Raw genomic sequence first — 27,812 nt, forward strand, 5'->3', positions numbered from 1 at the left:
GTTGGTGGATAATCAGGCCATGGGAGGTGTGAGTAAATTGTGAGGGGGTGTTGGCTGGAGCTAGAAATAATTTTGGTGTCTTGTCCCTGCAGTAGGTTCATTAAAAGAGCAACCAGTGTTTTCACCACCATGGTCGGATCTTACTCTGGAGGGTAACCCATACAGGCAGGTGGCTTGGACAAAATATTTCAACACTGTCAAAGCTGTGTTGTCTGTGCTCCAGTTGAAGGTACGTTATTAGCCTGGAATTCCCATCAATGCCGGCATGTGTCACAAACACCCACCTGTAAAACAAACATGAAAAGAATAATGATTAAATACAAGAAAACAATCAAGTTTCATATCTTGTTTGAAATATCATCTCGGTAGAGAAGGTATTGCTGTGCACTTAAGACTACATGGAGGCAATTTGGAGTTTGTGTAACTTGGATATACAAATGATAAAATTCAATTTAATCTGTGCTGTCCATACAATATGGCTTTCTAATGCTCCCACGAGTACAAATATAAGATGATCCCTTATTACCGAATGAGACGCATATGCCCATCTATGTGCCATAAACTATTGGGGAATGGCACATAGTATGTTCTTCTAGCCACAGTCTGGCTCCATCTCTGGGCTGCAGCAGCTGGCTCAATACGGTTGAGGATTTCTCGAACTCTTTTTCTTTGTACTACAATACCATCAGCACGCAGGTATGCCCTCATCATCTGCAACAGGTTCATAAAACAACACAATAAAGAAAGTACACTTTCACAATGAATATAATGATATATACATGAAGGGACAAGAGTATGTAGCAGAACACTTGCTTTCGAGCCTGATCTGGGAAATTGGCTGTGCAATCTTCTGACATGCTCCTCCAGGTCAACATCATGAATGGGAGTAAATCTATTTCTGGCTGAAATCTGAAAAAAACGTCATATTTTTTTATGCAGGTATGAAGAGGAACAACCCAACATCCCCGTGATGGCTCTCACTGTAAAGCCCTGAGTGGGGAGCAGTTCAATTTGATCACTTGTAATGTCAAGTGCTGGTCTTCCTCGTCTACCTAAAGTATGGAAATAAAAGGATTAAGGAATTCAAGCAAACGAATCACTACGTGTTTTTTATATACTGTATACAGTACAGGCATATAGACACAGATGTACATAAAAGTATATGCAGCTTCAAAACCACGAGCAGCTATTTTCTCTAACCATTTTACTCAAGAAAAAAATAATTCAAACTTATAATTGAATAACTAAAAGATCACTAGTTATTGCTTAAAAGTGTACAGCCATCGCGTTACTTAATAGTCTACTGATTTGCAGGAAAACCACTGGTATAAAACGACGTTTGACAGGGTGATAGAAGGTAAGTCACAGCAAGTCGTCAGTAAAACCCGTGTGTAGTTCGAATAAAAATACATACGAAAAACCAATGACGAAAAATGGTAGCCATTTTACCTGTGTGCAAACGATGTGCCACATGGGAACAAACACGTCCACCATTAGGAGTGGGTCCCGCAATGATGACAGATCGGAGATCTATTGGACTTTGAATCAAACTTTGAATAGTATCAGCGCTAAACTGGTCACTAACTCTTCTTAAATTAGCAATTGAAATGTTTATCGCGCGTGCTTCACTTTCACCGGCAGACCCTTGATGACAGGCACTCTCTATTGCCCTGCACCTTCGCCGAATACGTCTCAGGACACTGTCCGCCATTGTTGTTTTAAAAAACTAAGTGGGCACAGAATTTCCAAAATCATGAGCCCTGACTGGTGGGATGACACTATTTTGAAACGTACAGCCAATAGGATACCGTTACATGTTTTCGTAATCATCCTTATTTGCATTTAATGCAAGTACAGTGTAATGTCACTAGCACTACAAGTGGGCACATTTATGGCCTTACATGTTCACTAGTAAGCGTCAAAATCATCTTACCAGTGAACTAGTGGGCACATTTATGGCCTTAAATGTTCAGTAGTAAGCGTCAAAATAATCTTATTAGTGAACTAGTGGGCGTTTTGCGGCTTACATGTTCACTAGTAAGCGTCAAAATGACCTTACTAGTGAACTAGTGAGCGTTTTGTGGCTTACATGTTCACTAGTAAGCGTCAAAATGACCTTACTAGTAAACTAGTGAGCGTTTTGTGGCTTACATGTTCACTAGTAAGCGTCAAAATGATCTTACTAGTGAACTATTGGGCGTTTTGTGGCTTACATGTTCACTAGTAAGCCTCAAAATGATCTTACTAGTGAACTAGTAGGCGATGTGTGGCTTACATGTCAACTAGTAAGCCTCAAAATGAACTTACTAGTGAACTAGTGGGCACATTTATGGCCTTACATGTTCACTAGTAAGCGTCAAAATGATCTTACTTGTGAACTAGTGGGCGTTTTGTGGCTTACATGTTCACTAGTAAGCGTCAAAATGACCTTACTAGTGAACTAGTGGGCGTTTTGTGGCTTACATGTTCACTAGTAAGCGTCAAAATGATCTTACTAGTGAACGAGTGAGCGTTTTGTGGCTGACATGTTCATAAATAAGTGTCAAAATGATCTTACTAGGGAACTAGTGGGCGTTTTGTGGCTTACATGTTCACTAGTAAGCGTCAAAATTACCTTACTAGTGAACCAGTGAGCGTTTTGTGGCTTACATGTTCACTAGTAAGCGTCAAAATGACCTTACTAGTGAACTAGTGAGCGTTTTGTGGCTTACATGTTCACTAGTAAGCGTCAAAATGATCTTACTAGTGAACTAGTGGGCGTTCTGTGCCTTACATGTTCACTAGAAGCCTCAAAATTATCTTACTAGTGAACTAGCGGGCGTTTTGTGGCTTACATGTCAACTAGTAAGCCTCAAAATGATCTTACTAGTGAACTAGTGGGCACATTTATGGCCTTACATGTTCACTAGTAAGCGTCAAAATGACCTTACTAGTGAACTAGTGGGCAATATGGAATAAATACTCAAAGGGCTTGCCAGGCAAGCCCATTGAGTATTTAAAGGGTTCAAAGGGCTTGCCTGGCAAGCCCTTTGAGTATTTATTCATCCGTGATGGTATTGTAGACCAATGAGAACACGTCCGACAGACACGTGGACTTCGGGCGGCCAATCATGATGCATTTCGAGCCAAGCCCCAACAAAAACGGAGGAGAAAACTTTCAGACGCTTTGAAAGCTTTTGGGGTACATATTACTCTTGTTGTTACACAAAATTTTGTTTTACGATTATTTTAGGCGGTAACGTTATGGTGTAAATGTCAAATACGTGGTCAATTTATCAAGATGAAGCCTGCTTAAAAATTTGCTCCAACAATTTTGGAGGTGTGTCTGACTTTGACAGCAATGGCGGCAGTTCAACGCTGACAGTCGCAGTCGGGTGCAGATTTATTTCGGCAGGACTTTCTAAAATCTACCGTTTGCTCTGACAGTTCTCTGTCTGACAGTCACATTTTGTCTTATTACTCACAAGCTAATTGACATTTAAAAAAAGAGTTAATGTTTGGAACACGATTTTGCTCTTACTGTTTGCTGCCTTAGTTCGTTTGAAATATTCGCTTCCTGCATTACATGAAGTACATTTTTTAATATTCACAAGACTGTAACTGTGCATTATAAATAATGTCACATTTGCACTATGTTTTACTGGATCTACAACTAAACTAGGTCCTCGTTTCTGGGAGAGTCCACAGCACCTCCTGTATCACAACCATTCTGCCGGCACACCTTCAGCAGCACGATGTTTCTAACGGGAGCTGGAGGGTGATCAGCTTCATTGAAGAACAGGAGGAGGAGAGGCACAACGTTTGTCATTTGTGATATGTTTTTAGACTTTTCTCCTAACTAAAAAAACTATGTTTTGTTAATTTCTTGATATAGTTCTTGTATTTAAATATTTTAACAATCAAATATTTTTCAACTGTGTTTTAGATATGAATTGTATGAAATAAATCAGTGAAGCCCCATTCAAATTCTACTCTATCTAATCTGCTCGATCAGACTGCTGTCAACCTGCTGTACCTCCAAACTCCTTGGCTTACTCGCAGTTGGAGGGTTCCCCCCGAACGGGGGGACAAATCAAGGAACCAATCCCTGCACCCCGAACGGGGTGCCCTTACGGACATTTTTTTTTTTTCGGCTAACCGCCCCCTGAACCTGGCAGGGTGGCGGGCGGACCTTTTGCTCCAGGCGGGGGACATAGAGACAAATCCGGGGCCCGCACAGACACTCTCACGCACGCAACAAACACACACACAACAAACTACCTGGACATGCGACATTTGCACACAACAGATTACAAGAAGACAGACATCCTTCAGATGCAACCACCACACACCACACTGGGTACACAAACATTGCACAAACATAAACACTAGACAATACAACATAACATGGAAATGCAGACTACATCCCAAAACACCACCACGAACAACAACACCTCGTAGGACACCAACAGGCAGCAGAGCACAAACAGACCAAAACAACACACTCGCCTCACCAACACTACCCTCAAACGCAACACGGACAGACAACTCCAACAGAGATACAACAAACACAAGACCACCCCCCCAAACCTGGACCTGCAATAGCTGCAATAGAATCATCACACGCAGACAAACCTCACTCAGATGCAACTCAACACACCCACACTGGATACACAGACATTGCTCCGGCATCACCACCCGCCAATACACAAACACGTGGACATGCAGAACACACACGCAAACAACAAACACCCCAACACCACAACCCCCGAACAACCCACAAAGAACAACACCCACCAACAAAAACAACAAACACACACTGACCATACTACAAATAAACATCAACGGCATCCAAAACAAGAAAACAGAACTAGAAGAACTCGCCTCACAACAGCACGCAGACATCATCACCATACAAGAAACCAAACTAGAAAAACAACACAACACACCTCGTCTCACCAACTACACCAGCATTAGGAAAGACAGAGAACACAAGGGAGGAGGAGGACTGCTCACATACATTCACAAATCAGTCACATTCACTCCCATGAACATCCCCAACAACATTAACACCAACACTACAGAAATTCAAACCGTAAAGATTCACATAACCAACCACAAAAGACTACACATATGCAACATGTATATACCCCCCAGAGATACCACCCGACCAGACCACGCCACAGAAGACACAGACATCACCAACACCTTCCAATACATAAACTCGCTGAACAACACCATTCTAACCGCAGACATCAACGCTCATTCAACACAATGGCACTCTCCCTACGACGACCACAGAGGCACCCTCATTGCAGACATACTACAGAACTCCCAACAAATCACTCTAAACGCAAACACACCTACCAGAAAACCTACAAACATCAACCAACAACCAACATCACCGGACATCACAACAGCCAGCAACAGCATCACAAACAGAACAACATGGACCACAATACACGCACTCAGTTCAGACCACCTTCCTATCAAAATCACACACAACACGCGTGCTCCTTTCCGCCGACAACAACACCTTCTAAATTACACAAATTAGAGGAAAGCAGACTGGGAAGGATACACCTCTGAAATAGAATCAGCACTGGAGAACATAACCATACCTGACAACATCCACACAGCCAACACCATGCTCACAAACCTCATACTTACAGCAGACAAACACCACATACCCCACGGAAAAATAAAAAGCAAATCACTTCTCCTACCACAACACATCAGAACACTCATCAGCCAAAGAAACGACATCAGACAACAAAACCACCAAGACCCACGCATCACAGACCTAAACAAAGAAATAGACACACAAATCCAAAAACACAAACAAGAGCTATGGAAAGAACACTTAACGGATGCATGGAACCACAGACACAAACAACACATACTCTGGAACACAGTAACAAGACTATCAAACAAAGAACAAAAAGCACCAGAAAACACCACAATACAGTTCGGACAACACACGGCAATATCCAACAAACAGAAAGCACGAGCATTCAACAAACAATTCACCAACATAATACAACACAAAACCAACAGAACATACAGACAACTACAACGCAAAATACGAAAACTCAACACCACGCCCATAACCATCACAGAACAACAAGTCAAACAAGCACTACAACGCTCCAAAAGCAACAACTCCACAGGCCCAGACAACATAAACATCAGACATCTGAAACACCTAGGCCCCAAAGCAATAACACTACTCAAACACACTTACAACACATCACTCAACACCAACACCATCCCCGCAATATGGAAGACTGCAAAAATAATCCCAATACCAAAACCCAACAAAAACCACGCACTCGGCCCATCCTACAGACCAATAGCACTACTCAGCCCAATAGCCAAAACAATGGAAAAGGTAATACTACCCTTCATTACCAACAACACTCAACTACCCTCTCACCAACACGGCTTCCGAAAACAACACTCCACAACCACAGCACTACACCACATACACAACATCATAGCCACAGGTTTCAATCAACAAAAACCACCACAACGAACAGTTGCCATAGCCCTAGACATGTCCAAAGCCTTTGACACGGTAAACCTACACACACTCACAAACAAACTCAACAACACTAACACCCCAAACATCATCATCAAATACATCTTCAACTACATAAGGGGACGCAGACAATACACTCAATACCGGGGGGAAACATCAGAACACAGAAACACGAAAACGGGGGTACCACAGGGGGGAGTACTTTCACCAACACTATTCAACATATACATGGCAGACTTACCACAACCACCTCCAAATGTACACACAGTTACATATGCAGACGACATCACCATTCTATCCACACGTCAAACCACAACAGGCACAACAACAAGTACAAAAATATCTCCGCGACATATACAACTGGACAAAACAGAACCAACTCACACTCAACGCAGACAAAACCACCACCACTCTGTTCACACCGGATCCGGCAGAATACAGCAACAGACTCACTTTACAAATAGATAACACCACCCTACCCACAGTCCGCGAACGCAAAATACTGGGATTAACATGGGACCCCAAACTCACCTTCTCAAAACACACACAACACACTCTAACCCGCGCCAAGCAATCAAACAAAATACTTAAAGCCTTAACAACCACTCACTGGGGAAAATCCAAAGAAACTATACTCACCACATACAAAGCAACCACACTCACACGCCTCGAATACGCAAACACTATATGGTCACCAACACTATCGGACACAAACAAGACAAAACTCCAGACCACACAGAACACCGCACTCAGAATAGCAACAGGATGCACACAAGACACAAACATACAACACTTGCATGAGGAAACAAAAACTCTCCCACTGAACACCCATCTAAAACTACACGCATCGCAAATCAGACAAAAAGCCCAACACCCAACCCACCCACTACACCCACTCACTCAACAACCACCACCACCCAGACAAAAGAAACAAACAATCTTCCACAACAACAACTACACACACAACAAAGACACAGCACCACAGGACACCAACAACGACACCATAAAACAGAACATGAAAGACATACACACCCACTTTGTACAAACACACTTGGACACCAGACAACACAACAAAGTAATACATGCACCAGCACCAGAAATAGACCCATCAGAGCAAGACCTACCACACAGAACCAGACAACTCCTCGCACAACTCCGAACCAACAAATCACCAGCCCTCCACTCCTACCTACACAACATTACACCGGACACACACCCAACACCACTCTGTGCGCTATGCGGCACGCAAGTGCACGACACACAACACCTGTTCACCTGCACAAACATACCCACCACACTGACTCCGGAGGACCTCTGGCGAAACCCAAGCGGAGTGGCGGCCCTGCTCGCCCGCTGGGCGGCGGAGGGGGGTCTGGGGATCCGGGAGACGGAGTGAGGGCCCGGTCCCCCAATGTCGGGGCACGGGTGGGGTCGACAACAACAAAAACAACATCAACCTGCTGTAAATAATGCCTCCATTCATGATTGTAGAAACCCCAGAACGGTAAACATGTGATTATTTTATTTTAAAATATAAGAAGCCTATGTTTTGCAATTGTGCTCATTTTCATTGTATTGCACGACAAATATAATAGATGAGCCGGTTTGGGGACATCATCAACCAAGCTGCTGCTCCAATTGCAATGCGATATATTGTCCTGCTCTCCTAAATTCGCATCTACACCACAAATTATAACATCCTAACTGATTTAGCAACAACTGAAAATTCACATCATTATTTAGGGAGTTGCATAACTGTTGCATTATATGGTGCCCTATTCATTTTATTTAGTATAGCATACATATATAAAAGTGGAAAGATACTGCAGAGCTGTGCCATTACTCTTTATCTCTGTGTACATAATAAATAAACATCACCTACAGATACATTGGTAAAAATTGCTTGATTCCTTCTGTATACTGTAGATATTACGCAAATGGCGGTAAATAATTGTGAAAGCTCAGAATCAGGTTTTAAAGGGTTAATTCTTTGCTGGGTGGAGCTCTTATCATGGAGCCAATAGGAGGTGTCCTCGGGTGGTGTCCGTCCCTCATTCAGCTCGGGTCCTCCACCAGAGGCCAGGAAGCCCGAGGGCCCCGCGCAGTACCCCCGCCGCTCCCAGCACCGCACACCTCCGGACCGAGATGTCCGACGCTGGTCCCGGGATCTGTCGCAACCACCCATCCAGTCCGGGGGTCACTGCCCCGAGCGCCCCGACCACCACAGGCACGACCGCCACCCCCACCCCCCAGGCCCTCCCCAGCCCCTCCCCGAGCCCCTGGTACCCCCCGAGCCCCCCATGCTCCCCCCTCCCGATGCCTCCACCACCTGGGACCGCCACATCCACCACAACGGCCCTCCTCCGCCCCCCATCCACGACCACGACATCTGGCTGGCTCGCCACCACCATCCCGCCAGTCTGGATCCGGAAGTCCCACAGGATCCCCGCTCCGCCACCCTCCACCACCCTCGGAGGTGCCCCCCACTCCGACCCCGGGGCCCCCAGTCCACACTCCGCACAGATGCCTCGGCAGACCACGCCAGCCACCTGGCCATGGCGCTCCACGCAGGCCCCCCCTGCCAGCATCCCACACCCCGCAGCCACGTGCCGGATCGTCCCAGGCGCCTCCCCGCACAACCCACACCCCGGGTCCTGTCCGGCGCGGCACATCCGGGCCTCGACGGCTCCGGCGCCCAAGGCCCGCTCCTGAGCAGCCAGGATGAGCGCCCCTGCGCTGTCCCCCAGGCCAGTCCCCTCCAGCCACCGATAGGACTTCTTGAGATCAGCCACCTCAGCCACGGTCCGGTGGCACATCCCGCGTAGGGGCCCGCCCCACCACGATGGTCCCCCCCCCAGCGCCCGTCCCTCCGCTCCCCACTTGGGGCAAAAAATGAGCACATAACACCATCCAGTGTGGGTCCTTGGGCAAGAGCCTTCACGCTAATGCGTACCTCATACAATGATGAGAGACAATAAAATGAATGACATGCCAGCTCAGACGTCGCCCGGCCAAACAAGGTCTGCGTCAGGTGCTGGGGAACCAGAGCACCTTGATGAAAAATGGAGCAGAGATGGGCAAGATGCAATAACATGGCTCTGTTGGAATGCTACTACTCAAGCAAGCCTAGTCAGAGAGGTTACATGGAGAGAATGTGGGCTAAATGGTTACTTCGAAACCCACAGTCACGGGTGGCCACGAAACAACTCGTAACTCAGTGTTCCAACATCCACAAACGGCAACTGCTGTCACAACTTGAGATTGATGAGGTACAACGCAGGTTCCATGGTGAGGGGCCCCAGGCTGCCAGATCAGAGGAGGAGTTCATACCAGAGTGAATGCAGATGATGAGATTGGGAGGCCAGCCCCAATGAATGAAATGCTGAGCGAGGCAGCAACTGACCTGAAAGCTAAGATCATGGCAAGAATGAAAGCTGGGAAACCTAGAATCCGATTACAACGGCTATGTGAAGTACCACCTGAAAGTCTCTTGGAAAGTGTGAATTCAGCACTGAGGGCGATCCTTACCGTAACGATCACGGAAATGAACTGATATACGCTTCAGCATCAGTGATCCTTGAGATGCTTGGCTATAAGAGCAACCATGGAAGCCATGAGATACATTACCGACCATGGAAAAGACGGTTGGAGGCTAAGATCAAGGCGGCTCGGAAAGATGTGAGTCAATTGACTGAGGTCCAGAGAGGTGTGATGAAAAGGCCGATCCTGAGAGGTACATCCAGATAACCATATATGAAGCACTCGAAACAAAGGCTCCAAGCCTTGTCCAGCCGCCTAAAGCGGTACACGAAAGAGAATGAGGCCAGACGAATAAACAGGCTGTTTGCAACACAACCTGCGAAAGTGTACGCTCAGTGGCAGGGTCCTAACAACAGAGCTGATCCACCAAGACTGGAAACTGAAAGGTACTGGAGAGGCAGATGGGAGAAGGAGGTTGCACATAACAGCAGTGCACAATGGCTGGTCACCCAAAGAGAGGAGCACAGACACCTCCCTGAACAGAACCCAATTACCATAACAGTGGCAGACATAAAGAAAATAGTCTCAAATATGAAGGACTGGACAGCACCAGGCCCGGACATGGTCTACACTTACTGGCTAAAGAGACTCACAGCACTCCATGAGCGCCCAGCAGCACAAATGAACCAGCTGCCTAGGGATGGGACTCACCCAGGATGGCTAACCGAAGGGCGAACGATCCTTATCATGAAAGATCCCTCAAAGGGTGCAGTCGCATCCAACTATCGGCCAATAACCTGTCCCTCCACAATTTTGGAAGCTCATGTTGCGGCTAAGATAAGTGCACACATGGATCAATACATGAGCGAAGCACGGAAGGGCATTGGTAGAGATACCAGGGGAGCCAAACATCAGCTCCTGGTTGACAGAACAGTCGCACAAGACTGCAGGTCCCGATGTACCAACCTGTGCACAGCCTGGATTGATTAAAAGAAAGCCTATGACTCGATGCCACATACATGGATCACTGAATGCTTGGATGTGTATAAGGTGAACAGGACCCTAAGAGCCTTCGTTGCGAACTTGATGAGGATGTGGAAAACCACACTTGAAGCCAATGGCAAGCCACTTACCCAAGTGTCCATCAAATGTGGCATATACCAAGGTGATGCACTCTCCCCATTGCTGTTCTGCATAGGACTGAACTCCCTAAGCCAAGTAATCACCAAGACAGGCTATGGATACAGCCTCAGAAATGAAGCTACGATCAGTCACCTCCTCTACATGGATGACATAAAGCTGTATGCTAAGAGTGAAAGGGACATAGACTCCCTGATCCACACAACCAGGATCTACAGCAGCGACATCGGGATGTGATAGTCGGATGGTGACTAAGAGAGGAACGGTAGTCCGGACTGAAGGGGTCTCACTCCCCGAAGGAACAATAGCAGACATTGAGGACAGCTACAAGTACCTCGGTGTACCACAAGCCAATGGCAACCTTGAACTGGCAACAAGGAAAGCGGCTGGGGACTAGTGAGTGTGAGAGCCACTGTCCAGGATGAAACATCCAAGCTCCATGAATACATCAAGGAGAAGGCTCCAACGGATGACGTACTCAGAGAATGTCTCAGACAATGGGCAACAGAGGATGAGGCGCTGGAAGAGGGACCATCATCGGAGGACAAGCCCCTACACGGGATGTACCACCGGACCATAACTGAAGTGGCCGATCTCAAGAATTCCCATCAGTGGCTAGAGAGGGCTGGCCTGAAGGACAGTACAGAGGCACTCATCCTGGCTGCTCAGGAGCAGGCCCTGAGCACTAGAGCCATTGAGGCCCAGATATACCACACCAGACAAGACCCAAGGTGTAGGTTGTGCAAAGAGGCACCTGAGACGATCTAACACATAACTGCAGGGTGTAAGGTGCTGGCAGGGAAAGCCTATATGGAACGCCATAACCAGGTGGCTGGCATAGTCTACCGAAACATCTGTGCGGAGTACGGACTGGAAACCCCAAGGTCAAAATGGGAAACACCTCCGAAGGTGGTGGAGAATGACAGAGCGAAGATCCTATGGGACTTCCAGATCCAGACTGACAAGATGGTAATGGCGAACCAACCAGATATCCTGATGATAGATAAAGGGCAGAGGAAAGCCGTTGTAGTGGATGTAGCGGTCCCAAGTGCTGGAAACATCAGAAAGAAGGAACACGAGAAACTCGAGAAATCCCAAGGGCTCAGAGAGGAGCTGGAGAGAGCCTGGAAGGTAAAGGGGACAGTCGTGCCTGTGGTGGTCGGAGCACTCGGGGCAGTGACCCCCAAACTAGATGATGAGTGGTTGCAACAGATCCCGGGAACAACATCGGACATCTCAGTCCAGAAATGTGCAGTGCTGGGAACGGCAAGGATACTGCGCAGAACCCTCAAGCTTCCTGGCCTCTGGTAGAGGACCCCAGCTGAATGAGGGATGGACACCACCTGAGGGGTGAGACGAGGATTTTTTTTATAGATATACAGTAGATACACATTCACTCCCATGAACATCCCCAACAACATTAACACCAACACTACAGAAATTCAAACCGTAAAGATTCACATAACCAACCACAAAAGACTACACATATGCAACATGTATATACCCCCCAGAGATACCACCCGACCAGACCACGCCACAGAAGACACAGACATCACCAACACCTTCCAATACATAAACTCGCTGAACAACACCATTCTAACCGCAGACATCAACGCTCACTCAACACAATGGCACTCTCCCTACGACGACCACAGAGGCACCCACATTGCAGACATACTACAAAACTCCCAACAAATCACTCTAAACGCAAACACACCCACCAGAAAACCTACAAACATCAACCAACAACCAACATCACCGGACATCACAACAGCCAGCAACAGCATCACAAACAGAACAACATGGACCACAATACACGCACTCAGTTCAGACCACCTTCCTATCAAAATCACACACAACACGCGTGCTCCTTTCCGCCTACAACAACACCTTCAAACTTACACAAATTACAGGAAAGCAGACTGGGAAGGATACACCTCTGAAATAGAATCAGCACTGGAGAACATAACCATACCTGACAACATCCACACAGCCAACACCATGCTCACAAACCTCATACTTACAGCAGACAAACACCACATACCCCACGGAAAAATAAAAAGCAAATCACTTCTCCTACCACAACACATCAGAACACTCATCAGCCAAAGAAACGACATCAGACAACAAAACCACCAAGACCCACGCATCACAGACCTAAACAAAGAAATAGACACACAAATCCAAAAACACAAACAAGAGCTATGGAAAGAACACTTAACGGATGCATGGAACCACAGACACAAACAACACATACTCTGGAACACAGTAACAAGACTATCAAACAAAGAACAAAAAGCACCAGAAAACACCACAATACAGTTCGGACAACACACGGCAATATCCAACAAACAGAAAGCACGAGCATTCAACAAACAATTCACCAACATAATACAACACAAAACCAACAGAACATACAGACAACTACAACGCAAAATACGAAAACTCAACACCACGCCCATAACCATCACAGAACAACAAGTCAAACAAGCACTACAACGCTCCAAAAGCAACAACTCCACAGGCCCAGACAACATAAACATCAGACATCTGAAACACCTAGGCCATAAAGCAATAACACTACTCACACACACTTACAACACATCACTCAACACCAACACCATCCCCGCAATATGGAAGACTGCAAAAATAATCCCAATACCAAAACCCAACAAAAACCACGCACTCGGCCCATCTTACAGACCAATAGCACTACTCAGCCCAATAGCCAAAACAATGGAAAAGGTAATACTACCCTTCATTACCAACAACACTCAACTACCCTCTCACCAACACGGCTTCCGAAAACAACACTCCACAACCACAGCACTACACCACATACACAACATCATAGCCACAGGTTTCAATCAACAAAAACCACCACAACGAACAGTTGCCATAGCCCTAGACATGTCCAAAGCCTTTGACACGGTAAACCTACACACACTCACAAACAAACTCAACAACACTAACACCCCAAACATCATCATCAAATACATCTTCAACTACATAAGGGGACGCAGACAATACACTCAATACCGGGGGGAAACATCAGAACATAGAAACACGAAAACGGGGGTACCACAGGGGGGAGTACTTTCACCAACACTATTCAACATATACATGGCAGACTTACCACAACCACCTCCAAATGTACACACAGTTACATATGCAGACGACATCACCATTCTATCCACACATGTCAAACCACAACAGGCACAACAACAAGTACAAAAATATCTCCACGACATATACAACTGGACAAAACAGAACCAACTCACACTCAACGCAGACAAAACCACCACCACTCTGTTCACACCGGATCCGGCAGAATACAGCAACAGGCTCACTTTACAAATAGATAACACCACCCTACCCACAGTCCACGAACCCAAAATACTGGGATTAACATGGGACCCCAAACTCACCTTCTCAAAACACACACAACACACTCTAACCCGCGCCAAGCAATCAAACAAAATACTTAAAGCCTTAACAACCACTCACTGGGGAAAATCCAAAGAAACTATACTCACCACATACAAAGCAACCACACTCACACGCCTCGAATACGCAAACACTATATGGTCACCAACACTATCGGACACAAACAAGACAAAACTCCAGACCACACAGAACACCGCACTCAGAATAGCAACAGGATGCACACAAGACACAAACATACAACACTTGCATGAGGAAACAAAAACTCTCCCACTGAACACCCATCTAAAACTACACGCATCGCAAATCAGACAAAAAGCCCAACACCCAACCCACCCACTACACCCACTCACTCAACAACCACCACCACCCAGACAAAAGAAACAAACAATCTTCCACAACAACAACTACACACACAACAAAGACACAGCACCACAGGACACCAACAACGACACCATAAAACAGAACATGAAAGACATACACACCCACTTTGTACAAACACACTTGGACACCAGACAACACAACAAAGTAATACATGCACCAGCACCAGAAATAGACCCATCAGAGCAAGACCTACCACACAGAACCAGACAACTCCTAGCACAACTCTGAACCAACAAATCACCAGCCCTCCACTCCTACCTACACAACATTACACCGGACACACACCCAACACCACTCTGTGCGCTATGCGGCACGCAAGTGCACGACACACAACACCTGTTCACCTGCACAAACATACCCACCACACTGACTCCGGAGGACCTCTGGCGAAACCCAAGCGGAGTGGCGGCCCTGCTCGCCCGCTGGGCGGCGGAGGGGGGTCTGGGGATCCGGGAGACGGAGTGAGGGCCCGGTCCCCCAATGTCGGGGCACGGGTGGGGTCGACAACAACAACAACAACATAAAAAAAGACTTCCCCTTTAAATATTCCTGCTGCATAATATATCTCCTTTCCTTTCGTAAAGGATGGTCAGAACCTTTCCTAAGCATTATTAAAATTTAGACGATCTTTGCTCCAGGTGCTACCGGCTCATCTCACTCGGTTAGGATAGGAAAGGAAAGTTCCTATGCCAAAATGATAATCCAAAAAGGGCCCCTGTTGGTGGATAATCAGGCCATGGGAGGTGTGAGTAAATTGTGAGGGGGTGTTGGCTGGAGCTAGAAATAATTTTGGTGTCTTGTCCCTGCAGTAGGTTCATTAAAAGAGCAACCAGTGTTTTCACCACCATGGTCGGATCTTACTCTGGAGGGTAACCCATACAGGCAGGTGGCTTGGACAAAATATTTCAACACTGTCAAAGCTGTGTTGTCTGTGCTCCAGTTGAAGGTACGTTATTAGCCTGGAATTCCCATCAATGCCGGCATGTGTCACAAACACCCACCTGTAAAACAAACATGAAAAGAATAATGATTAAATACAAGAAAACAATCAAGTTTCATATCTTGTTTGAAATATCATCTCGGTAGAGAAGGTATTGCTGTGCACTTAAGACTACATGGAGGCAATTTGGAGTTTGTGTAACTTGGATATACAAATGATAAAATTCAATTTAATCTGTGCTGTCCATACAATATGGCTTTCTAATGCTCCCACGAGTACAAATATAAGATGATCCCTTATTACCGAATGAGACGCATATGCCCATCTATGTGCCATAAACTATTGGGGAATGGCACATAGTATGTTCTTCTAGCCACAGTCTGGCTCCATCTCTGGGCTGCAGCAGCTGGCTCAATACGGTTGAGGATTTCTCGAACTCTTTTTCTTTGTACTACAATACCATCAGCACGCAGGTATGCCCTCATCATCTGCAACAGGTTCATAAAACAACACAATAAAGAAAGTACACTTTCACAATGAATATAATGATATATACATGAAGGGACAAGAGTATGTAGCAGAACACTTGCTTCCGAGCCTGATCTGGGAAATTGGCTGTGCAATCTTCTGACATGCTCTTCCAGGTCAACATCATGAATGGGAGTAAATCTATTTCTGGCTGAAATCTGAAAAAACGTCATTTTTTTTTATGCAGGTATGAAGAGGAACAACACAACATCTCAGTGATGGCTCTCACTGTAAAGCCCTGAGTGGGGAGCAGTTCAATTTGATCACTTGTAATGTCAAGTGCTGGTCTTCCTCGTCTACCTAAAGTATGGAAATAAAAGGATTAAGGAATTCAAGCAAACGAATCACTACGTGTTTTTTATATACTGTATACAGTACAGGCATATAGACACAGATGTACATAAAAGTATATGCAGCTTCAAAACCACGAGCAGCTATTTTCTCTAACCATTTTTCTCAAGAAAAAAATAATTCAAACTTATAATTGAATAACTAAAAGATCACTAGTTATTGCTTAAAAGTGTACAGCCATCGCGTTACTTAATAGTCTACTGATTTGCAGGAAAACCACTGGTATAAAACGACGTTTGACAGGGTGATAGAAGGTAAGTCACAGCAAGTCGTCAGTAAAACCCGTGTGTAGTTCGAATACTACAAATAAACATCAACGGCATCCAAAACAAGAAAACAGAACTAGAAGAACTCGCCTCACAACAGCACGCAGACATCATCACCATACAAGAAACTAAACTAGAAAAACAACACAACACACCTCGTCTCACCAACTACACCAGCATTAGGAAAGACAGAGAACACAAGGGAGGAGGAGGAGGACTGCTCACATACATTCACAAATCAGTCACATTCACTCCCATGAACATCCCCAACAACATTAACACCAACACTACAGAAATTCAAACCGTAAAGATTCACATAACCAACCACAAAAGACTACACATATGCAACATGTATATACCCCCCAGAGATACCACCCGACCAGACCACGCCACAGAAGACACAGACATCACCAACACCTTCCAATACATAAACTCGCTGAACAACACCATTCTAACCGCAGACATCAACGCTCACTCAACACAATGGCACTCTCCCTACGACGACCACAGAGGCACCCTCATTGCAGACATACTACAGAACTCCCAACAAATCACTCTAAACGCAAACACACCTACCAGAAAACCTACAAACATCAACCAACAACCAACATCACCGGACATCACAACAGCCAGCAACAGCATCACAAACAGAACAACATGGACCACAATACACGCACTCAGTTCAGACCACCTTCCTATCAAAATCACACACAACACGCGTGCTCCTTTCCGCCTACAACAACACCTTCAAACTTACACAAATTACAGGAAAGCAGACTGGGAAGGATACACCTCTGAAATAGAATCAGCACTGGAGAACTTAACCATACCTGACAACATCCACACAGCCAACACCATGCTCACAAACCTCATACTTACAGCAGACAAACACCACATACCCCACGGAAAAATAAAAAGCAAATCACTTCTCCTACCACAACACATCAGAACACTCATCAGCCAAAGAAACGACATCAGACAACAAAACCACCAAGACCCACGCATCACAGACCTAAACAAAGAAATAGACAAACAAATCCAAAAACACAAACAAGAGCTATGGAAAGAACACTTAACGGATGCATGGAACCACAGACACAAACAATACATACTCTGGAACACAGTAACAAGACTATCTAACAAAGAACAAAAAGCACCAGAAAACACCACAATACAGTTCGGACAACACACGGCAATATCCAACAAACAGAAAGCACGAGCATTCAACAAACAATTCACCAACATAATACAACACAAAACCAACAAAACATACAGACAACTACAACGCAAAATACGAAAACTCAACACCACGCCCATAACCATCACAGAACAACAAGTCAAACAAGCACTACAACGCTCCAAAAGCAACAACTCCACAGGCCCAGACAACATAAACATCAGACATCTGAAACACCTAGGCCCCAAAGCAATAACACTACTCACACACACTTACAACACATCACTCAACACCAACACCATCCCCGCAATATGGAAGACTGCAAAAATAATCCCAATACCAAAACCCAACAAAAACCACGCACTCGGCCCATCCTACAGACCAATAGCACTACTCAGCCCAATAGCCAAAACAATGGAAAAGGTAATACTACCCTTCATTACCAACAACACTCAACTACCCTCTCACCAACACGGCTTCCGAAAACAACACTCCACAACCACAGCACTACACCACATACACAACATCATAGCCACAGGTTTCAATCAACAAAAACCACCACAACGAACAGTTGCCATAGCCCTAGACATGTCCAAAGCCTTTGACACGGTAAACCTACACACACTCACAAACAAACTCAACAACACTAACACCCCAAACATCATCATCAAATACATCTTCAACTACATAAGGGGACGCAGACAATACACTCAATACCGGGGGGAAACATCAGAACACAGAAACACGAAAACGGGGGTACCACAGGGGGGAGTACTTTCACCAACACTATTCAACATATACATGGCAGACTTACCACAACCACCTCCAAATGTACACACAGTTACATATGCAGACGACATCACCATTCTATCCACACATGTCAAACCACAACAGGCACAACAACAAGTACAAAAATATCTCCGCGACATATACAACTGGACAAAACAGAACCAACTCACACTCAACGCAGACAAAACCACCACCACTCTGTTCACACCGGATCCGGCAGAATACAGCAACAGGCTCACTTTACAAATAGATAACACCACCCTACCCACAGTCCGCGAACCCAAAATACTGGGATTAACATGGGACCCCAAACTCACCTTCTCAAAACACACACAACACACTCTAACCCGCGCCAAGCAATCAAACAAAATACTTAAAGCCTTAACAACCACTCACTGGGGAAAATCCAAAGAAACTATACTCACCACATACAAAGCAACCACACTCACACGCCTCGAATACGCAAACACTATATGGTCACCAACACTATCGGACACAAACAAGACAAAACTCCAGACCACACAGAACACCGCACTCAGAATAGCAACAGGATGCACACAAGACACAAACATACAACACTTGCATGAGGAAACAAAAACTCTCCCACTGAACACCCATCTAAAACTACACGCATCGCAAATCAGACAAAAAGCCCAACACCCAACCCACCCACTACACCCACTCACTCAACAACCACCACCACCCAGACAAAAGAAACAAACAATCTTCCACAACAACAACTACACACACAACAAAGACACAGCACCACAGGACACCAACAACGACACCATAAAACAGAACATGAAAGACATACACACCCACTTTGTACAAACACACTTGGACACCAGACAACACAACAAAGTAATACATGCACCAGCACCAGAAATAGACCCATCAGAGCAAGACCTACCACACAGAACCAGACAACTCCTAGCACAACTCCGAACCAACAAATCACCAGCCCTCCACTCCTACCTACACAACATTACACCGGACACACACCCAACACCACTCTGTGCGCTATGCGGCACGCAAGTGCACGACACACAACACCTGTTCACCTGCACAAACATACCCACCACACTGACTCCGGAGGACCTCTGGCGAAACCCAAGCGGAGTGGCGGCCCTGCTCGCCCGCTGGGCGGCGGAGGGGGGTCTGGGGATCCGGGAGACGGAGTGAGGGCCCGGTCCCCCAATGTCGGGGCACGGGTGGGGTCGACAACAACAACAACAACATAAAAAAAGACTTCCCCTTTAAATATTCCTGCTGCATAATATATCTCCTTTCCTTTCGTAAAGGATGGTCAGAACCTTTCCTAAGCATTATTAAAATTTAGACGATCTTTGCTCCAGGTGCTACCGGCTCATCTCACTCGGTTAGGATAGGAAAGGAAAGTTCCTATGCCAAAATGATAATCCAAAAAGGGCCCCTGTTGGTGGATAATCAGGCCATGGGAGGTGTGAGTAAATTGTGAGGGGGTGTTGGCTGGAGCTAGAAATAATTTTGGTGTCTTGTCCCTGCAGTAGGTTCATTAAAAGAGCAACCAGTGTTTTCACCACCATGGTCGGATCTTACTCTGGAGGGTAACCCATACAGGCAGGTGGCTTGGACAAAATATTTCAACACTGTCAAAGCTGTGTTGTCTGTGCTCCAGTTGAAGGTACGTTATTAGCCTGGAATTCCCATCAATGCCGGCATGTGTCACAAACACCCACCTGTAAAACAAACATGAAAAGAATAATGATTAAATACAAGAAAACAATCAAGTTTCATATCTTGTTTGAAATATCATCTCGGTAGAGAAGGTATTGCTGTGCACTTAAGACTACATGGAGGCAATTTGGAGTTTGTGTAACTTGGATATACAAATGATAAAATTCAATTTAATCTGTGCTGTCCATACAATATGGCTTTCTAATGCTCCCACGAGTACAAATATAAGATGATCCCTTATTACCGAATGAGACGCATATGCCCATCTATGTGCCATAAACTATTGGGGAATGGCACATAGTATGTTCTTCTAGCCACAGTCTGGCTCCATCTCTGGGCTGCAGCAGCTGGCTCATTACGGTTGAGGATTTCTCGAACTCTTTTTCTTTGTACTACAATACCATCAGCACGCAGGTATGCCCTCATCATCTGCAACAGGTTCATAAAACAACACAATAAAGAAAGTACACTTTCACAATGAATATAATGATATATACATGAAGGGACAAGAGTATGTAGCAGAACACTTGCTTTCGAGCCTGATCTGGGAAATTGGCTGTGCAATCTTCTGACATGCTCCTCCAGGTCAACATCATGAATGGGAGTAAATCTATTTCTGGCTGAAATCTGAAAAAAAGTCATTTTTTTTATGCAGGTATGAAGAGGAACAACCCAACATCCCCGTGATGGCTCTCACTGTAAAGCCCTGAGTGGGGAGCAGTTCAATTTGATCACTTGTAATGTCAAGTGCTGGTCTTCCTCGTCTACCTAAAGTATGGAAATAAAAGGATTAAGGAATTCAAGCAAACGAATCACTACGTGTTTTTTATATACTGTATACAGTACAGGCATATAGACACAGATGTACATAAAAGTATATGCAGCTTCAAAACCACGAGCAGCTATTTTCTCTAACCATTTTACTCAAGAAAAAAATAATTCAAACTTATAATTGAATAACTAAAAGATCACTAGTTATTGCTTAAAAGTGTACAGCCATCGCGTTACTTAATAGTCTACTGATTTGCAGGAAAACCACTGGTATAAAACGACGTTTGACAGGGTGATAGAAGGTAAGTCACAGCAAGTCGTCAGTAAAACCCGTGTGTAGTTCGAATAAAAATACATACGAAAAACCAATGACAAAAAATGGTAGCCATTTTACCTGTGTGCAAACGATGTGCCACATGGGAACAAACACGTCCACCATTAGGAGTGGGTCCCGCAATGATGACAGATCGGAGATCTATTGGACTTTGAATCAAACTTTGAATAGTATCAGCGCTAAACTGGTCACTAACTCTTCTTAAATTAGCAATTGAAATGTTTATCGCGCGTGCTTCACTTTCACCGGCAGACCCTTGATGACAGGCACTCTCTATTGCCCTGCACCTTCGCCGAATACGTCTCAGGACACTGTCCGCCATTGTTGTTTTAAAAAACTAAGTGGGCACAGAATTTCCAAAATCATGAGCCCTGACTGGTGGGATGACACTATTTTGAAACGTACAGCCAATAGGATACCGTTACATGTTTTCGTAATCATCCTTATTTGCATTTAATGCAAGTACAGTGTAATGTCACTAGCACTACAAGTGGGCACATTTATGGCCTTACATGTTCACTAGTAAGCGTCAAAATCATCTTACCAGTGAACTAGTGGGCACATTTATGGCCTTAAATGTTCAGTAGTAAGCGTCAAAATAATCTTATTAGTGAACTAGTGGGCGTTTTGCGGCTTACATGTTCACTAGTAAGCGTCAAAATGACCTTACTAGTGAACTAGTGAGCGTTTTGTGGCTTACATGTTCACTAGTAAGCGTCAAAATGACCTTACTAGTAAACTAGTGAGCGTTTTGTGGCTTACATGTTCACTAGTAAGCGTCAAAATGATCTTACTAGTGAACTATTGGGCGTTTTGTGGCTTACATGTTCACTAGTAAGCCTCAAAATGATCTTACTAGTGAACTAGTAGGCGATGTGTGGCTTACATGTCAACTAGTAAGCCTCAAAATGAACTTACTAGTGAACTAGTGGGCACATTTATGGCCTTACATGTTCACTAGTAAGCGTCAAAATGATCTTACTAGTGAACTAGTGGGCGTTTTGTGGCTTACATGTTCACTAGTAAGCGTCAAAATGACCTTACTAGTGAACTAGTGGGCGTTTTGTGGCTTACATGTTCACTAGTAAGCGTCAAAATGATCTTACTAGTGAACGAGTGAGCGTTTTGTGGCTGACATGTTCATAAATAAGTGTCAAAATGATCTTACTAGGGAACTAGTGGGCGTTTTGTGGCTTACATGTTCACTAGTAAGCGTCAAAATTACCTTACTAGTGAACCAGTGAGCGTTTTGTGGCTTACATGTTCACTAGTAAGCGTCAAAATGACCTTACTAGTGAACTAGTGAGCGTTTTGTGGCTTACATGTTCACTAGTAAGCGTCAAAATGATCTTACTAGTGAACTATTGGGCGTTTTGTGGCTTACATGTTCACTAGTAAGCCTCAAAATGATCTTACTAGTGAACGAGTGAGCGTTTTGTGGCTGACATGTTCATAAATAAGTGTCAAAATGATCTTACTAGGGAACTAGTGGGCGTTTTGTGGCTTACATGTTCACTAGTAAGCGTCAAAATTACCTTACTAGTGAACCAGTGAGCGTTTTGTGGTTTACATGTTCACTAGTAAGCGTCAAAATGACCTTACTAGTGAACTAGTGAGCGTTTTGTGGCTTACATGTTCACTAGTAAGCGTCAAAATGATCTTACTAGTGAACTAGTGGGCGTTCTGTGGCTTACATGTTCACTAGAAGCCTCAAAATTATCTTACTAGTGAACTAGCGGGCGTTTTGTGGCTTACATGTCAACTAGTAAGCCTCAAAATGATCTTACTAGTGAACTAGTGGGCACATTTATGGCCTTACATGTTCACTAGTAAGCGTCAAAATGACCTTACTAGTGAACTAGTGGGCAATATGGAATAAATACTCAAAGGGCTTGCCAGGCAAGCCCATTGAGTATTTAAAGGGTTCAAAGGGCTTGCCTGGCAAGCCCTTTGAGTATTTATTCATCCGTGATGGTATTGTAGACCAATGAGAGCACGTCCGACAGACACGTGGACTTCGGGCGGCCAATCATGATGCATTTCGAGCCAAGCCCCAACAAAAACGGAGGAGAAAACTTTCAGACGCTTTGAAAGCTTTTGGGGTACATATTACTCTTGTTGTTACACAAAATTTTGTTTTACGATTATTTTAGGCGGTAACGTTATGGTGTAAATGTCAAATACGTGGTCAATTTATCAAGATGAAGCCTGCTTAAAAATTTGCTCCAACAATTTTGGAGATGTGTCTGACTTTGACAGCAATGGCGGCAGTTCAACGCTGACAGTCGCAGTCGGGTGCAGATTTATTTCGGCAGGACTTTCTAAAATCTACCGTTTGCTCTGACAGTTCTCTGTCTGACAGTCACATTTTGTCTTATTACTCACAAGCTAATTGACATTTAAAAAAAGAGTTAATGTTTGGAACACGATTTTGCTCTTACTGTTTGCTGCCTTAGTTCGTTTGAAATATTCGCTTCCTGCATTACATGAAGTACATTTTTTAATATTCACAAGACTGTAACTGTGCATTATAAATAATGTCACATTTGCACTATGTTTTACTGGATCTACAACTAAACTAGGTCCTCGTTTCTGGGAGAGTCCACAGCACCTCCTGTATCACAACCATTCTGCCGGCACACCTTCAGCAGCACGATGTTTCTAACGGGAGCTGGAGGGTGATCAGCTTCATTGAAGAACAGGAGGAGGAGAGGCACAACGTTTGTCATTTGTGATATGTTTTTAGACTTTTCTCCTAACTAAAAAAACTATGTTTTGTTAATTTCTTGATATAGTTCTTGTATTTAAATATTTTAACAATCAAATATTTTTCAACTGTGTTTTAGATATGAATTGTATGAAATAAATCAGTGAAGCCCCATTCAAATTCTACTCTATCTAATCTGCTCGATCACACTGCTGTCAACCTGCTGTACCTCCAAACTCCTTGGCTTACTCGCAGTTGGAGGGTTCCCCCCGAACGGGGGGACAAATCAAGGAACCAATCCCTGCACCCCGAACGGGGTGCCCTTACGGCCGTTTTTTTTTTTTTCGGCTAACCGCCCCCTGAACCTGGCAGGGTGGCGGGCGGACCTTTTGCTCCAGGCGGGGGACATAGAGACAAATCCGGGGCCCACACAGACACTCTCACGCACGCAACAAACACACACACAACAAACTACCTGGACATGCGACATTTGCACACAACAGATTACAAGAAGACAGACATCCTTCAGATGCAACCACCACACACCACACTGGGTACACAAACATTGCACAAACATAAACACTAGACAATACAACATAACATGGAAATGCAGACTACATCCCAAAACACCACCACGAACAACAACACCTCGTAGGACACCAACAGGCAGCAGAGCACAAACAGACCAAAACAACACACTCGCCTCACCAACACTACCCTCAAACGCAACACGGACAGACAACTCCAACAGAGATACAACAAACACAAGACCACCCCCCCAAACCTGGACCTGCAATAGCTGCAATAGAATCATCACACGCAGACAAACCTCACTCAGATGCAACTCAACACACCCACACTGGATACACAGACATTGCTCCGGCATCACCACCCGCCAATACACAAACACGTGGACATGCAGAACACACACGCAAACAACAAACACCCCAACACCACAACCCCCGAACAACCCACAAAGAACAACACCCACCAACAAAAACAACAAACACACACTGACCATACTACAAATAAACATCAACGGCATCCAAAACAAGAAAACAGAACTAGAAGAACTCGCCTCACAACAGCACGCAGACATCATCACCATACAAGAAACCAAACTAGAAAAACAACACAACACACCTCGTCTCACCAACTACACCAGCATTAGGAAAGACAGAGAACACAAGGGAGGAGGAGGAGGACTGCTCACATACATTCACAAATCAGTCACATTCACTCCCATGAACATCCCCAACAACATTAACACCAACACTACAGAAATTCAAACCGTAAAGATTCACATAACCAACCACAAAAGACTACACATATGCAACATGTATATACCCCCCAGAGATACCACCCGACCAGACCACGCCACAGAAGACACAGACATCACCAACACCTTCCAATACATAAACTCGCTGAACAACACCATTCTAACCGCAGACATCAACGCTCACTCAACACAATGGCACTCTCCCTACGACGACCACAGAGGCACCCTCATTGCAGACATACTACAGAACTCCCAACAAATCACTCTAAACGCAAACACACCTACCAGAAAACCTACAAACATCAACCAACAACCAACATCACCGGACATCACAACAGCCAGCAACAGCATCACAAACAGAACAACATGGACCACAATACACGCACTCAGTTCAGACCACCTTCCTATCAAAATCACACACAACACGCGTGCTCCTTTCCGCCTACAACAACACCTTCAAACTTACACAAATTACAGGAAAGCAGACTGGGAAGGATACACCTCTGAAATAGAATCAGCACTGGAGAACTTAACCATACCTGACAACATCCACACAGCCAACACCATGCTCACAAACCTCATACTTACAGCAGACAAACACCACATACCCCACGGAAAAATAAAAAGCAAATCACTTCTCCTACCACAACACATCAGAACACTCATCAGCCAAAGAAACGACATCAGACAACAAAACCACCAAGACCCACGCATCACAGACCTAAACAAAGAAATAGACACACAAATCCAAAAACACAAACAAGAGCTATGGAAAGAACACTTAACGGATGCATGGAACCACAGACACAAACAATACATACTCTGGAACACAGTAACAAGACTATCTAACAAAGAACAAAAAGCACCAGAAAACACCACAATACAGTTCGGACAACACACGGCAATATCCAACAAACAGAAAGCACGAGCATTCAACAAACAATTCACCAACATAATACAACACAAAACCAACAGAACATACAGACAACTACAACGCAAAATACGAAAACTCAACACCACGCCCATAACCATCACAGAACAACAAGTCAAACAAGCACTACAACGCTCCAAAAGCAACAACTCCACAGGCCCAGACAACATAAACATCAGACATCTGAAACACCTAGGCCCCAAAGCAATAACACTACTCACACACACTTACAACACATCACTCAACACCAACACCATCCCCGCAATATGGAAGACTGCAAAAATAATCCCAATACCAAAACCCAACAAAAACCACGCACTCGGCCCATCTTACAGACCAATAGCACGACTCAGCCCAATAGCCAAAACAATGGAAAAGGTAATACTACCCTTCATTACCAACAACACTCAACTACCCTCTCACCAACACGGCTTCCGAAAACAACACTCCACAACCACAGCACTACACCACATACACAACATCATAGCCACAGGTTTCAATCAACAAAAACCACCACAACGAACAGTTGCCATAGCCCTAGACATGTCCAAAGCCTTTGACACGGTAAACCTACACACACTCACAAACAAACTCAACAACACTAACACCCCAAACATCATCATCAAATACATCTTCAACTACATAAGGGGACGCAGACAATACACTCAATACCGGGGGGAAACATCAGAACACAGAAACACGAAAACGGGGGTACCACAGGGGGGAGTACTTTCACCAACACTATTCAACATATACATGGCAGACTTACCACAACCACCTCCAAATGTACACACAGTTACATATGCAGACGACATCACCATTCTATCCACACATGTCAAACCACAACAGGCACAACAACAAGTACAAAAATATCTCCGCGACATATACAACTGGACAAAACAGAACCAACTCACACTCAACGCAGACAAAACCACCACCACTCTGTTCACACCGGATCCGGCAGAATACAGCAACAGGCTCACTTTACAAATAGATAACACCACCCTACCCACAGTCCGCGAACCCAAAATACTGGGATTAACATGGGACCCCAA

The sequence above is a fragment of the Hippocampus zosterae genome, chromosome 10 (genome assembly GCF_025434085.1).
Source record: "Hippocampus zosterae strain Florida chromosome 10, ASM2543408v3, whole genome shotgun sequence".
NCBI lineage: Eukaryota > Metazoa > Chordata > Actinopteri > Syngnathiformes > Syngnathidae > Hippocampus > Hippocampus zosterae.